At 42.4% G+C, this 13,274-nt stretch overlaps 1 protein-coding gene across 1 annotated transcript in view; it reads right to left on the bottom strand.

Annotated features, from left to right (window-relative positions):
* Positions 1-13,274, bottom strand: part of adgrl3.1 (adhesion G protein-coupled receptor L3.1) — a 109,596-nt gene that overhangs the window by 92,843 nt on the left and 3,479 nt on the right. The window contains exon 2 of the mRNA XM_063883597.1: positions 5,700-5,780. The gene's annotated coding sequence lies outside the window, so the exon portion shown is untranslated. The remainder of the gene's footprint in view (positions 1-5,699; positions 5,781-13,274) is intronic.

The raw sequence follows: 13,274 nt of genomic DNA, 5'->3' as shown, positions 1-13,274 counted from the left end.
TAAGAAGCATTTCAAGGTCCTGGAGCGGCCTAGCCAGTCTCCAGATCTCAACCCCATAGAAAATCTTGGGAGGGAGTTGAAAGTCCGTGTTGCCCAGCGACAGCCCCAAAACATCACTGCTTTAGAGGAGATCTGCATGGAGGAATGGGCCAAAATACCAGCAACAGTGTGTGAAAACCTTGTGAAGACTTACAGAAAACGTTTGACCTCTGCCATTGCCAACAAAGGGTATATAACAAAGTATTGAGATGAACTTTTGTTATTGACCAAATACTTATTTTCCACAATAATTTGAAAATAAATTCATTGAAAATCCTACAATGTGATTTCCTGGATTTTTTTTCTCATTTTGTTTCAAGGTTTCAAGGTTTTATTTGTCATATGCACAGCAGATACAGCGTATATGTTGGCAATGAAAATCTTATGTCGCGTGCTCCTCCAACAACTCAACATACATGGTGCAAATAACATAAATAAAAAAATAAAATAGTGCAAAAGAGAGAAGAATGTTTACAGTAACAACAATAAAGATTTGAGGATGTGAAATATATACATATGTGGAATACATTGAGAGTATTTAAATACTTTACTCTGTGGAATGAGGAGGTATGGGCAGATGCATATATTATGTATAGCAGATGTATATGGCAGATATGTATAATATATAGATATGTGTACTATAAACAGATGTGTATGGCAGATGTGTATAATATATATATATATATATATATATATGTATGTGTGTAAAAAGATGTGAGTAGACATTCAGAGGTCAGGAGTTCAGCAGTCTTATAGCCTGTGGTATAAAACTGTCTCTGAGTCTGGTGGTCTTGGTCCGGATGCTGCGGTACCGTCTGCCAGACGGCAGCAGACAGAACAGATTGTTGCTGGGGTGATGGGGGTCCTTTAATATCCTACCGGCCTTCTTCCTACACCGCTGGGTGTAGAGGTCCTCCATGGATGGCAGCTCCGTCCTGGTGATGTGCTGAGCAGTTTTCACCACCCTCTGTAGAGTCTTACGATTGAGGGCGGTGCAACTGCCATACCAGGCGGTGATGCAGCCAGTCAGGATACTCTCGATGGTGCACCTGTAGAAGTTGCAGAGTATCCTGGAGTCCATGTTGAACTTCCGCAGCCTGCGGAGGAAGAAGAGCCGCTGTCGAGCCGTCTTGGATATGACCCTGGTGTGATGTGTCCATGTCAGGTCCTCACTGATGTTTACCCCGAGGAACCTGAAGCTGCTGACTCTCTCCACAGGAGTCCCGTCGATGGTGATGGGTGTGTGTGCCTCTCTCTGCCTCTTCCTGTAGTCCACAATCAGCTCCTTTGTTTTGCTGACGTTGAGATGGAGGTTGTTGTCCTGGCACCAAGATGTCAGGGCTCTGACCTCCTCTCTGTACGCCGTCTCGTCGCCGTCTGTGATCAGGCCGATGACGGTCGTGTCGTCAGCGAACTTGATGATGGTGTTGGAGCTGTGTGTGGCCACGCAGTCGTGCGTGAACAGGGAGTAGAGGAGAGGGCTGAGCACACAACCCTGAGGGGCTCCGGTGTTGAGGGTCAAGGTGGAGGATGTGATGTTCCCCATCCGCACTGCCTGGGATCTGCCCGTCAGGAAGCTCATGATCCAGTCACAGAGGGCGCTGTTGAGCCCAAGGTCCCTGAGCTTAATGATGAGCTTGGAGGGCAGAATGGTGTTGAATGCTGAACTGTAGTCAATGAACAGCATTCTCACATAAGTGTTCCTCTGGTCCAGGTGGGAGAGGGCAGTGTGGAGGGTGAGGGAGATGGCATCATCCGTGGACCTGTTTGCTCTGTAGGCAAACTGCAGGGGGTCCAGTGAGTCAGGGAGGGAGGAGGTGATAAAAGTTTTGACTAACCGCTCAAAGCACTTCATGATGATGGAGGTGAGTGCAACTGGGCGGTAGTCATTGAGGCAGATGGGTTTTGTCTTTTTGGGGACAGGGACAATGATGGACTCTTTAAAACATGTGGGGACTACAGACTGGAGCAGTGACCTATTGAAAATGTCTGTGAACACATCTGCCAGCTGAACTGCACACACCTTGAGAGCACGGCCAGGGATGCCATCAGGTCCAGGAGCCCTGTGTGCGTTGATCCTTTTCAGAGATCTACACACATCTGCACTGGTTAAAACCAGTGAGCAGGGATCCTGGGCCTTTTGTGCCTCCACAGCTGGGGGCTTCTCAAAGCGTGCATAAAATGTGTTCAGTTCATCTGGGAGAGATGCAGACACTTCCTCAGCACCACTCGTTGTCCTTTTGTAGTCTGTTATTGTTTTTAGTCCAGACCACATATTTCTGGCGTTGGAGCCCTTGTAGTTCGACTCCACCTTGTCCCTGTATTGTCTTTTCGCACTGCTAATAGCTCTCCGGAGTGCATACCTGGAATTCCTGTACTCATCCAAATCACCGCCGCTGTGCGCGATGGCCCGTGCTTTAAGTTTAGCTCGGACCTCGCCGTTTATCCAGGGCTTCTCATTTGGGAATGTCCGTACAGTAACCCGCGGCACGACGTCATCGATGCATTTGCCGATGTAGCAAATGACCGCGTCAGTGTGTGTGTTTATATCGTCCTCCTCAAACACACACCACTCCGTGATGCCAAAGCAGTGGCGGAGAGCAGAGTCAGACTGCTCGGACCAACGCTGCACTGTCCTTGTCACAGGTCGGTCCCTCTTCAGTCTCTGCCGGTAAACGGGGAGCAGAAGAAGAGATATGTGGTCTGACTTGCCGAAGGGGGGGCGGGGGAGGGCTTTATATCCATGCCGGAAAGGAGTGTAAACATGGTCCAGTGTATTTCCACCGCGCGTGGGGCAGCTGACGTGCTGATAGTATTTCGGCAGGACTTTCTTCATCTTTGTCTCTCATAGTTGAGGTATACCTATGATGAAAAGTACAGGCCTCTCTCATCTTTTTAAATGGGAGAACTTGCACAATTGGTGGCTGACTAAATACTTTTTTGCCCCACTGTATTTATATATACTCAAAGTCCCTCCTGCAGACATCCTGCTGAATACACAGACAAACAGAGTGCTGCGGAGGGGATTCAGCTCGCGACTGTATATTGCGGACGATAGGTTGAGACGTGTCACGTGGACGGGACATTGCCAGGAGTTCAATGTAAAGCTCGTTTGTACCCCCGTTTTTAGAGCTGTGGGTAAGGAGGAAAAGAGAGAGGGTTGTATTTTCTGACACTTTGTGAGTCTCCTTACACACCGGGGACACATGTTTATGTATGAAAGACAGCAAAAAGTGCATTTTGCATAATAGGGGACCTTTAAATGATCTTTATTATAATGTGTATAACAGCGAGTTTTTAGAGTAAAAAAACAGCTTGTTCATAATAAATAACTTAAACCAAACAATATGTTCATATCTTTATTATATTACGCTCGTAAGTTAATACACAACAGTCCTGATTAATCATCCAGGGCTCATAGATAAATGTGTAAACAGGTAGCATGAATTGATGTGAGTGATGGTTAGTGGTTACCATAGCAACTCAATTGTCATTTTTCAATTTCCGCCTCCATTACAGTATCTTCCAGGTCTAGTGTTTCAGAGACATCTGCCTCATGCCCAGCCCTGGGTGTGTTTGTGCGTGCATGTGTGTGGTTCTGCGTGTCTGTATGTGTGCACACAAGGGAAGAAGGCTGACTCTAATTGCAAGGCCCATCTGCTGATTCTGGAAAACAGGCTTGCATCTTACAGACACAAACATTAGAGACAAAAAACATACACACATGCACACATACATACACACACAATCATGCACACCACAAGTGCCTTCCTCAAAGGCTTCAACTTAGACCCTGAACAATATGCACCCATTCTCTGGCAGCTGTGTGGATGGCATTGACTGGCATGGTTTACAATATGGACTCTATTGTCTTAGGACAAAGGCCTCTCCATTCAGGGCAAAGGTCACATTATAAGACAATAAGCCTGTATTCATAGGGGGTGGCAGCAGGGGGGCAAATAAGAGCGCACGTGTGACTGTGAGTCAGCTTGAGTTTTTATTATTTTAACCATTATTTTAACAATATGAAGCCTAAAATGTCCTTTACTTACCTATTTGTAGTTGCAATACGTTTAATTACATGGTTCGAATGCATTTATCCAGTTGAGCATTAATCACCTAAAAGTATCTGTCTATGTACACTACTGCCATGTGATTTACTCTACATGTAATCATTGTTTAAGCAACGTAACTGATAATGATTGTATTTCAGTCTACGTCCTCATTAGTATCGTGGTAAAGGAAGGTTGTGTGCCTGTGCATGCGGAGCGGGAAACACCTGTTCCACACATCCCCCATATGAAGAATGATATATTCCCTTTCCTGTTGTTCTTTCTTTCAGTCATTGTTACAGTGAAGTGAAGAAAAAATGCAGCCCTGATATCACAGAATTAGATTTCAAAGCAAGCATTCAGAGTCATATGAGAGTAGAGGACGGAAAGCATGCGGGGTGACACACACTCGACAGGAAGTGCATTTCAAATGGACAAACAGACTCACCATGTTCACACACGTAGGGTATATACAGTAATTAAATGCATTAAAACTAAGGAAAAATAGATATAAGGAAATGTTTCAGTTTCAAGATGAAATTAAAAAAAACAATTGATAGTTTTTCAAATTGATAATTGGAATTGCTTGTCCCACACATAGTTTATTAAGTTTGAACATAGACGTAAGTGATATGTCTGGCCATTAAATAGATAAAGCTTTAATTAACTACACAGCAAACTGCCAAACCACACAGAGGGAGGAGAGCAAGCCCTCTCATTCACATTACTCTCAGCCACTTCAATCAATTAAAAAGAGGATCCCACATGAAAACATTGCCTCAGGGTTTTTGTACAGCAAAGTTGCAACATATTTCTCCTCTTATTGAAAAACTGATGTGAACCGGGACACTCTGACTAGCTGTCAATATCCAAGAACTGCAACCTCCTTTGTCGTCAATAAATTGAATGTGCAATTCATCAGCCCAGCTCTAGGAGACAGTATTTCTAATTAAAATGGAGCTCGTAAATTCGACATTTTACAAGCCCAGCTCAGCTTGTAAATACACTGTAAATAAGTTCTAGTGAGGGGCTTCATGGGCAAATGAAGGCCTGGTTTTTTAGTTTAACTCCTGTCGATGTGTTCAAGGAACAGCAGGATTATTGCAATTCATTTGAGAACGTTTCAATTTTGTGCTCAGTTTTGATTCTATTTGGGAATGATAGCATGCACTGTCTTTATACTGTTCCATTCTATTTGATTCCTCTTTATTCGATTCTGTTCTTGCCGGTGCTGCAAATTGCATGCTGTTATGTATTGTTTTTGAGACTCGGTGGGTCATATCTGATTGGATTAGCAGTTTGAGAGGACACATTTATCGGGCCAATTAGAGCACTCCCTGGCACAGATGGAACCCGGAGATCTCTTGGGAGAACGCAGGGTCATGTTTTGGATCTAAAAAAGCAAAATGCATCTGTAGAGTCGGCAAAAACTGCACACCAGGTGTGTGTATATATTTATGTGACTATCCCCCAGGCCAAATCATGCCCGCTGTAAATATGAATGCATTCAGAGTCAACATCCCCGGTTAAACATGTATAAAGTAATCATGGGGTGTGGTGCTTTGTATTCAAACTTGCACACACACATACAGGCACACATATTCTTACCTGTTATAGTGTACTTTGCTTTGTCAAAGTGAAATGAAACCCCAGAGAATCACATCTCAATGGCAGCTGGACGTCTTAGTCCTGCAGAGGCAAAGAGAGAGGAGACAGAAAGGCAAAGGGGAGAAGGGTGGGGGTTATTCAAGCTCAGTGAACTTAAGTCCCTGTCATTTTTTTCAATAGAGACCGATAGCCATAATATGTAGTGAATGTGGGGTGCAATGTGAATAATGGCCACCACCACATTGTGTGAATAGCCGTAACCCACTCAAATACAAGAACCAGGCAGTTCACAAGCCAATTGTGTGTGTGTGTGTGTGTGTGTGTGTGTGTGTGTGTGTGTGTGTGTGTGTGTGTGTGTGGTGTGTGTGTGTGTGTGTGTGTGTGTGTGTGTGTGTGTGTGTGTGTGTGTGTGTGTGTGTGTGTGTGTGTGTGTGTGTGTGTGTGTGTGTGTGTGTGTGTGTGTGTGTGTGTGTGTGTGTTCTCCCTCGAAATGACCTCTTAAGTGTCAGGGTATCAAAGTCTATAATGGTCTATCTCTGTGCTCGCTGGCAGTTTACAGCTAAAAAGCTCTCTCTTGCTATGATAACTGGTTTATATGGGTGGCATTTCACTGCCAAATGCCAGACACTTTTCAGAGAGGAAATTGTTAGCTCTGTTACTAGAATGCAGAGAGGCAGTTATTCACAGTTAGACTCTGTCTCCTATATTTCTATTAGTGCTTTATGCCCTTTTTTCATTATCCCTTTTTTTTCTCCACATATTTTCTCTTCTGTTTAGGAGCCACTCTCTTTGACTCCCCTCCCCTTCGCTCTGTCTCTCTCCAGTTCTATCTTTACCCTCCCCATCCTCCCAAACGTTATTCTCTATAGTGTATCCTTTCAGCCTCATCTCACCAGGGTCAATCTCAATGTGAGTGTTTGTATTTTATTTGACATTGGAAATGGGTATGTGTGTGGTTCTCTTGGCATGCACAATTTTGTTTTGTTGTTAACAGGAGGAAACTATTTATCTGCTTGGCCTTGAATGTTTCTCTTCGAAAAGCTTTGTCTGCATGCTTTGCAATATTTTACAGGAAGACAGACACACACACACACACACACACACACACACACACACACACACACACACACACACACACACACACACACACACACAGCACATGCACATACACATGCACATACACATACACATACACATACACACACACACACACATCCATACAGAGTGTCAGAGTCTGGATCTCTACGGAGCTCTCAGGCGGGGCTGTGCAGTAATTGGTTCTGTTAGCCAGTACAGGAGGCCATGGGCAATGTCTGAATGGTTGGGTGGGCAGAGACTGCAACAAAAGATGGAATCACTGTACTGTGTTTGTGTACATGCATGTGTTTGCATGTATTTATGTGCATGTGAATAAGGGTATATCCCAATGCTATATGTGTATACATGCAGTAGAATTGCCAGAGGCAACAGAGCAATGGTGAGAAATAATTTAGGCGTTAAGCTCCCCCACTATACAGCACCTTCATTCAAATCTCACTTGCTTTTTTTAGAACACGCTATACATTATTCATACAGAGCTGATCAACAATGGAGGGATCAGTGAATGAGGAATGGAGGTAGAGAGGTGGAAAAGAAACAGGTGCACAGATGAGATGTGAAGGAACAAGTATGTAATGGTCGCTGAACTCGCCGGTGAATTAGATTTTTCATTAGAGCTGATTTTTGTGAAGTGGAAAAGGGGAAAGAGAAGATTAAAGATGCAGCTATTGCAGAAGTCCATGCATAGATTGGCGGTGCACCATTGCTTTGTTCCATCACTGAAGGGAAATTCTTGATTAAATCCTATTTTGTGATCTTGTCTGCTATCTGAAGGCCCAGGTCAATAGCTATCAAAAGCTCAAACTGAATGTTTTATTGTGCATACAGACAAACTAGCCCAGTATCACCTGTTATTAAATTAAATTGGATAATTCCAAAATGTACAATTTAGGATATTAGGTTTGGGATGAAGATGGGCAGGAAGCGTGTTTATTTTTTTTTACAATAACGAGATATTTCCCTAATCTTAATCAACAATTTAGTCACCTAACTGTAACCACACCATAGTTTCCAAGCACACAAACACGATTTATGAACATTTCAATTGTTTTAAGTCTATTACAATTAATATTTTGATAGTATGTTAAATCTCAATAATTTTGGTCAGGATGATTGTACATTGCATTTTCATATAGCCTTATGCCTATTTTAATTATCAACAGAACAGCATAATTAAATTACATTTTTTGACAGATTACCATTGTGGGAGCTTGGTAAAAAATGTGCAGCATTACAAAAGGAGCTAGAAGAGAGACTTTGATCAAATGAGGGTGAGGGCACTCCTCTGAGAGCAACCAGAAGCGTAGCAAAGACGAGGACAAGAGATGGAGAGGTTTAGATGGGAAAATGGTGAACGCTAACAGCTTCCACTACTGTAATAGCTAGGGAGGGGCACTGACTGAGAGGCTTTGGACAGCAAGTGGCTTAGCCTGACTGAATAATCGATGTACGTGATGAAGAGAAAGGCGAGATTTTTGTCTTTTAAATTTGTTTTAATGTAGTTCACATGATAGATGCTGAACATTTTCTCACATTGAAACAATGTTGTTTTTTTATTATGAAAGGCAGTGGTTGTATTGATGTCCCATGTCACCCCCATTGCTCATGAGCCTGCTGTATGTAATTAGGATGACTCTACAGTATGCTTTTATGATGGTTTGTCAAGTAGAGATTGTGTTGATGCCTGTTTGTGGAGATTTATGGTACTTCGAAAAGAACCGATGTGAGGCCTTCCTTTTTAAAGGGTGGAGTCCCCTACAGTAAATGTTGATGTTAAACCCCAATTATATCCATGGGTTTCGACAGATTCAATATAAGCATGAAGAATATGGAGCAATAGTGTATGTAGATGGTCTACCCAGGTGGTAAATTAAAGAGAGAAACTGGAGGAGGAAGGGAGGTGCACATGATCAAACAAAAAACTGGTTCATGTTTCCTGTGATTATGAGCCATTGAACAATGAGTTACAATACATGCAAATACACACAACAACATATATCACCCTCCCTATAAAAATAGCCTATAGGAATTGCCTGGCTTGAGTTTTAGAAAAAGATTGTCTTAAAATACCTAATAGAATTTGTTAAAGGCTTGCTTTAGCAAACTCTTACTGTGAAATAAAGGTCCTAGCCCCATTTCCTCTCATCTTGAAACATGTGATGGATACTGTCTCATCTATCATACATACCGTTTGATCAAAAGCCATTCAAGTTGAAAGGCACATAAGCACACTGCAGAAGAGCAGGCACACAATTTCTTACATGGTTAGAAAACAGACACGTGGTCCATGTAAGTTATTGCTGCAGGCCCACGGGCCAGAGTGGTAGTCATCTATCTTGGTGTGACACTATCAGGCTCCCTTACAAAAACACAGAGGTGGTAAAATGGTTTTATTGCAAAATGTGAAAGATACGTCGGGGACAAAATTGACTGGTGCTGATACATGCCAAAGGGGCATGGCGCTTTTATCTTAAATGAGTTGTAACGTCCTCTGCCGAAACAGACCCACACAGCTTCTTTTAGAGTCACGCATACTGAATGTGCTAAAAGTAACGCAGTCGATTTGAGCACAATGCTCACACCAAATAATTCACCAGCCAGTCAGAGGGAATTCAGCCCTAGGCAGAGTTAGGTGCTATATTTGCACTTAAGACAAGGCTAGTCCGCTCGATAACATTAGGGGGAAAACACAAAACGAAGCAAATGATGTAAACACACGTTATCGAGCCATTGATCATTTCTACATCTGTTAATATCTTTGTTCCATCAAGCATAACCATCTAGTCATCCTCACCCTCCTTCAGCCTATCACACTGCACCATCAACTAAGCTACAGATCAATACTCCCTGGCACATATTCTCACTCTCAAAGACTTGGAATGAAAATGCCATTCGATATCAATCAAGATCACAGCATTGCCACTGAACAGGCACAATAAACGACAATATTATTATTTTTTAATTTACCATAAAACGACCAGTCGCTTCACATCGCTTCGAGTTAGATCTTTCAGCTTGGTTTATGCTGAAAGGAAGCAGATGAACAGGGAGTGGAAGATGTATGTAATGCAGTTAAAGTAAAAGCCCAGTAAGCAGGAAATTTAAGAGGGGCCTTGGGATGATGGTATTACAGAAGACGCTGATTGTGGACAATCTGCTGAAGAAGGGAAAGATATGGAAAATATCATTGGTTGCTGTATGGTGGATATAAGAGGCGTTCAAACACTTTAAAAGCTGGGGGGAAAGAAAATGTGGCAACAAATTAACAATCTGCAAAGAATCTGGTGTGCTATAACTGTAAGTAGAAGTAAACGGTACTAAAAAAACAATGTCATTTTCAAACAAGAAATCCCCTCCCCATTGTGTCAGTCACTCAGAGTCAACCAACCCAGTCCTTTATTTGCAACATTGAGTCGGTCCAAACAATACAGCATTTTCAATTCCTGCTGCAGTTTCCTCCATTGATAAGAAATGCTGTGTTGTACCACGACACCGGGAGATTTATGCCCCCAGCCCTGTGATGACCTCATTGTTCATTGCCCCATAATTCAAATCTGCTCCGCTGTGTTGCATCACATTGTGTATGACTCATTTCCAAGCACCCTTCTCTAAACAAGTTGGGCCTCCACAGCACGCTATAGTCAGCCACACAAAGTAGACAGCAAAGAAATTTCCCCATCAATACTGTGGTGACTGACTTAAGACTTGCATATGCAGAGCGCACACACACACACACACACTGTCACACACACACACAGTAACACGCTGTTTAAATGGACAGAACAAGGAAGAGAGGTGGGGTGAGTGCTATTGTAAATGATTTCCTGCAGAGACCAAAATAATCGGCAGACCTTGGAGTGAGCTTCTTACAATCACTCTGGCCTTGTATACTGATTCTCCATTCAGCGCCCTAATGGCACTGTGTGTGTCACTATATGTGTGGCTCTTCGTGGGTGTGTGTGTGTGTGTGTGTGTGTGTGTGTGTGTGTGTGTGTGTGTGTGTGTGTGTGTGTGTGTGTGTGTGTGTGTGTGTGTGTGTGTGTGTGTGTGTGTGTGTGTGTGTGTGTGTGTGTGTGTGTGTGTGTGTGTGTGTGTGTGTGTGTGTGTGTGTGTGTGTGTGACTGATAGTAATTGATGTGTATCACATTGATGTGTGTCTGGAGTATCTGGAGGAAGAAATGCAAGCATGTGGTGTTGTGTGTGTTTTCTATTGAGTGGTGACAGCCTGGAGTGAGGCGCAGGGAGGTGAAGGGCACAGAGGAGAGGTGTGGACAGGAGATGTGTTGACTGAGAGAACAAATGTTTTTTTTTTCTTTGTGAAAGAGGCATATCAACTACTGGGTGAGTGAGTGAGAGGTTTTAAAAGACAATGAGCTGTGGATACAGTAGCTTAAATAGAGAGCAGGTGATTAAACATGTAGATCCGAGACAAAACAAGCGCTGAAAGTAAAGGCTATTTTCAGAATAAAATAATTAACCTGTAGACATACTGTACACACACGTGGTGGGACCTTTTATTGTAAACTGCACAGCACGGTTTGAGTCCAAATTTGATTGAAAGGCTAAGATGTACACTTTAAAAATGTTGATTAGAGCCATCCTTCTCATATTTGTTATCAGGAATAGTTGTATAAAGAATGACATAATCGTACCCTTTCACAGCCTCCTTACTCTAGAAGGCATTGGATTGTACTAGCAATTGAGAATGGCACAATGATAACCTTCATCTTCAATTTATATAGCCCACTGCAAAACTGTATTACAAGGTGTTTTGCAACCAATAAAGTTGCAATAAATTAAAGTCAATGATGACATAAAGCTGGACATGAGATATGAGGAGCTGCTTAAGAAATAAATTAAGTAACTGCGACTGGTCAACTGCTCAAAGAAAATAAATAAAAGTCTGTCCCTAAGAAAAAATACATGATTGTTAGATGTGACATTGATTTTACCCGACTAAGCTTCTTAGATTGATCAAGAAAGCGGACGAGATTGTGAAGAAATCCATCAGCATGTTTTTGGTGTTACGTTGTCCATTCATTAGAGTGACTGTTAGTTCTCTTTAGGATTTTTATGGTAGGAAAGTAGCAAGAAATACAAAGTAGGGAAGAGCGAGCTGTGAGTTTAACAAATAATTTACATTCATTGATTTGTGAACAAATTGTTTCTCATTCCAATGAGATGGATCACAATCCTTCTGTAATTTACCAGTTACAAAACGCTGATTAACACAACATGCAATTAAACATATAAGGCAGTGTGGGGACTTTTCAGCTTGTTTCAGAGATTTGATTTTGTTACCTGCAGCTGTTTTTGCAGGAGTACATCTTAAAGGTGCCATAGAATGCATCTATCTGGTATTTTTAAATTGTTCTCTGAGTTTTACAGACCCATTTATAACTCTATGTTTTGGTTCTAGAATGAAATAAGCTGAATTGCCTTATTTGGGGGCTCATTTAGATAATTATGATGAGTTCTGCTCTGATTGGCTGGTTTACAAGGAGCAATCCATGGCTGCCTCAGAGCCCACAGAAGTAAGTGAAGATCGTGAAACTGAGAGTGAGGAACCATGGAGGCTATTGGTATCCAACCTTACATGTTTGAGCCTTTATCGGAGGAGGAAACCGATGAATTTGAAGAACAGCCAGTTGGTCGGAGATTGGAGAGCAACATTACGGAGTGGTAAGTGTTAGCGTTAGTGTTTCCAGCAGCTGGTGTATGCAAATGTTGGGGCTGGACTACCGTGTGTGACGTCACACACAGGGATTATTGTTCGCCATTTTTATCGCTGTGATATGCATTTTTACGTGAAGGAGGAAACAATAGAGGTTCACGGTATGTCAGTTCAATGTACCGAACTCTCCTTATTCAACTATGTCAAGGTAAATACAGTTTTCCATTCTATGGCACCTTTAAGAAAATTTTGGAGCCCAGGGTTACATTTTTTAATTGCTTATGTTGTCTAACTACAGTGCGATAACCAATTTATATTGCAATATAATGCAGAGTATCTTTCAATCTATCAAACTATTTCAGATCTAATTATTGGATTAAATGTCATGCTGACTCTTGCTGATTTGTATTTTAAAAAAGTAGGATCACAGCCTACTCCTTAACAATGCGATATTCAGTGAGCAGGAATACAACATGCGTCACTTTCAGCAATACACACAAACAGCTCACTTAACAGACTGTGTGAGCGGTCAAGCCAACACTATACATTGCCTCCAATCGGCCCTAAAAGACAGACAGATAATAGGCCGTGGTGCAACGCACTGAAATTCTTCCTACAGTTCCATATTCAGGCAAAGTAAGACATCCATCTCTGGAGGGCTATTGTAGTCGAGGCCATAGGAGCAATGAGTCAGTGAATGCCCTGAGCTCTGACAGCCAGCCGTCTGCTACTGGTTTTCCCCTTTCCTAAGCATCTAATCAGGTAGCAAAGCAACTGTGCAGTCCTCTCGCATGGTCTGAACC

The sequence above is a fragment of the Eleginops maclovinus genome, chromosome 5 (assembly GCF_036324505.1).
Source record: "Eleginops maclovinus isolate JMC-PN-2008 ecotype Puerto Natales chromosome 5, JC_Emac_rtc_rv5, whole genome shotgun sequence".
Classification (NCBI taxonomy): Eukaryota; Metazoa; Chordata; class Actinopteri; order Perciformes; family Eleginopidae; genus Eleginops; species Eleginops maclovinus.
Note: the sequence above shows the minus strand (reverse complement) of the source record. Positions and strands in the feature narration are given on the sequence as shown.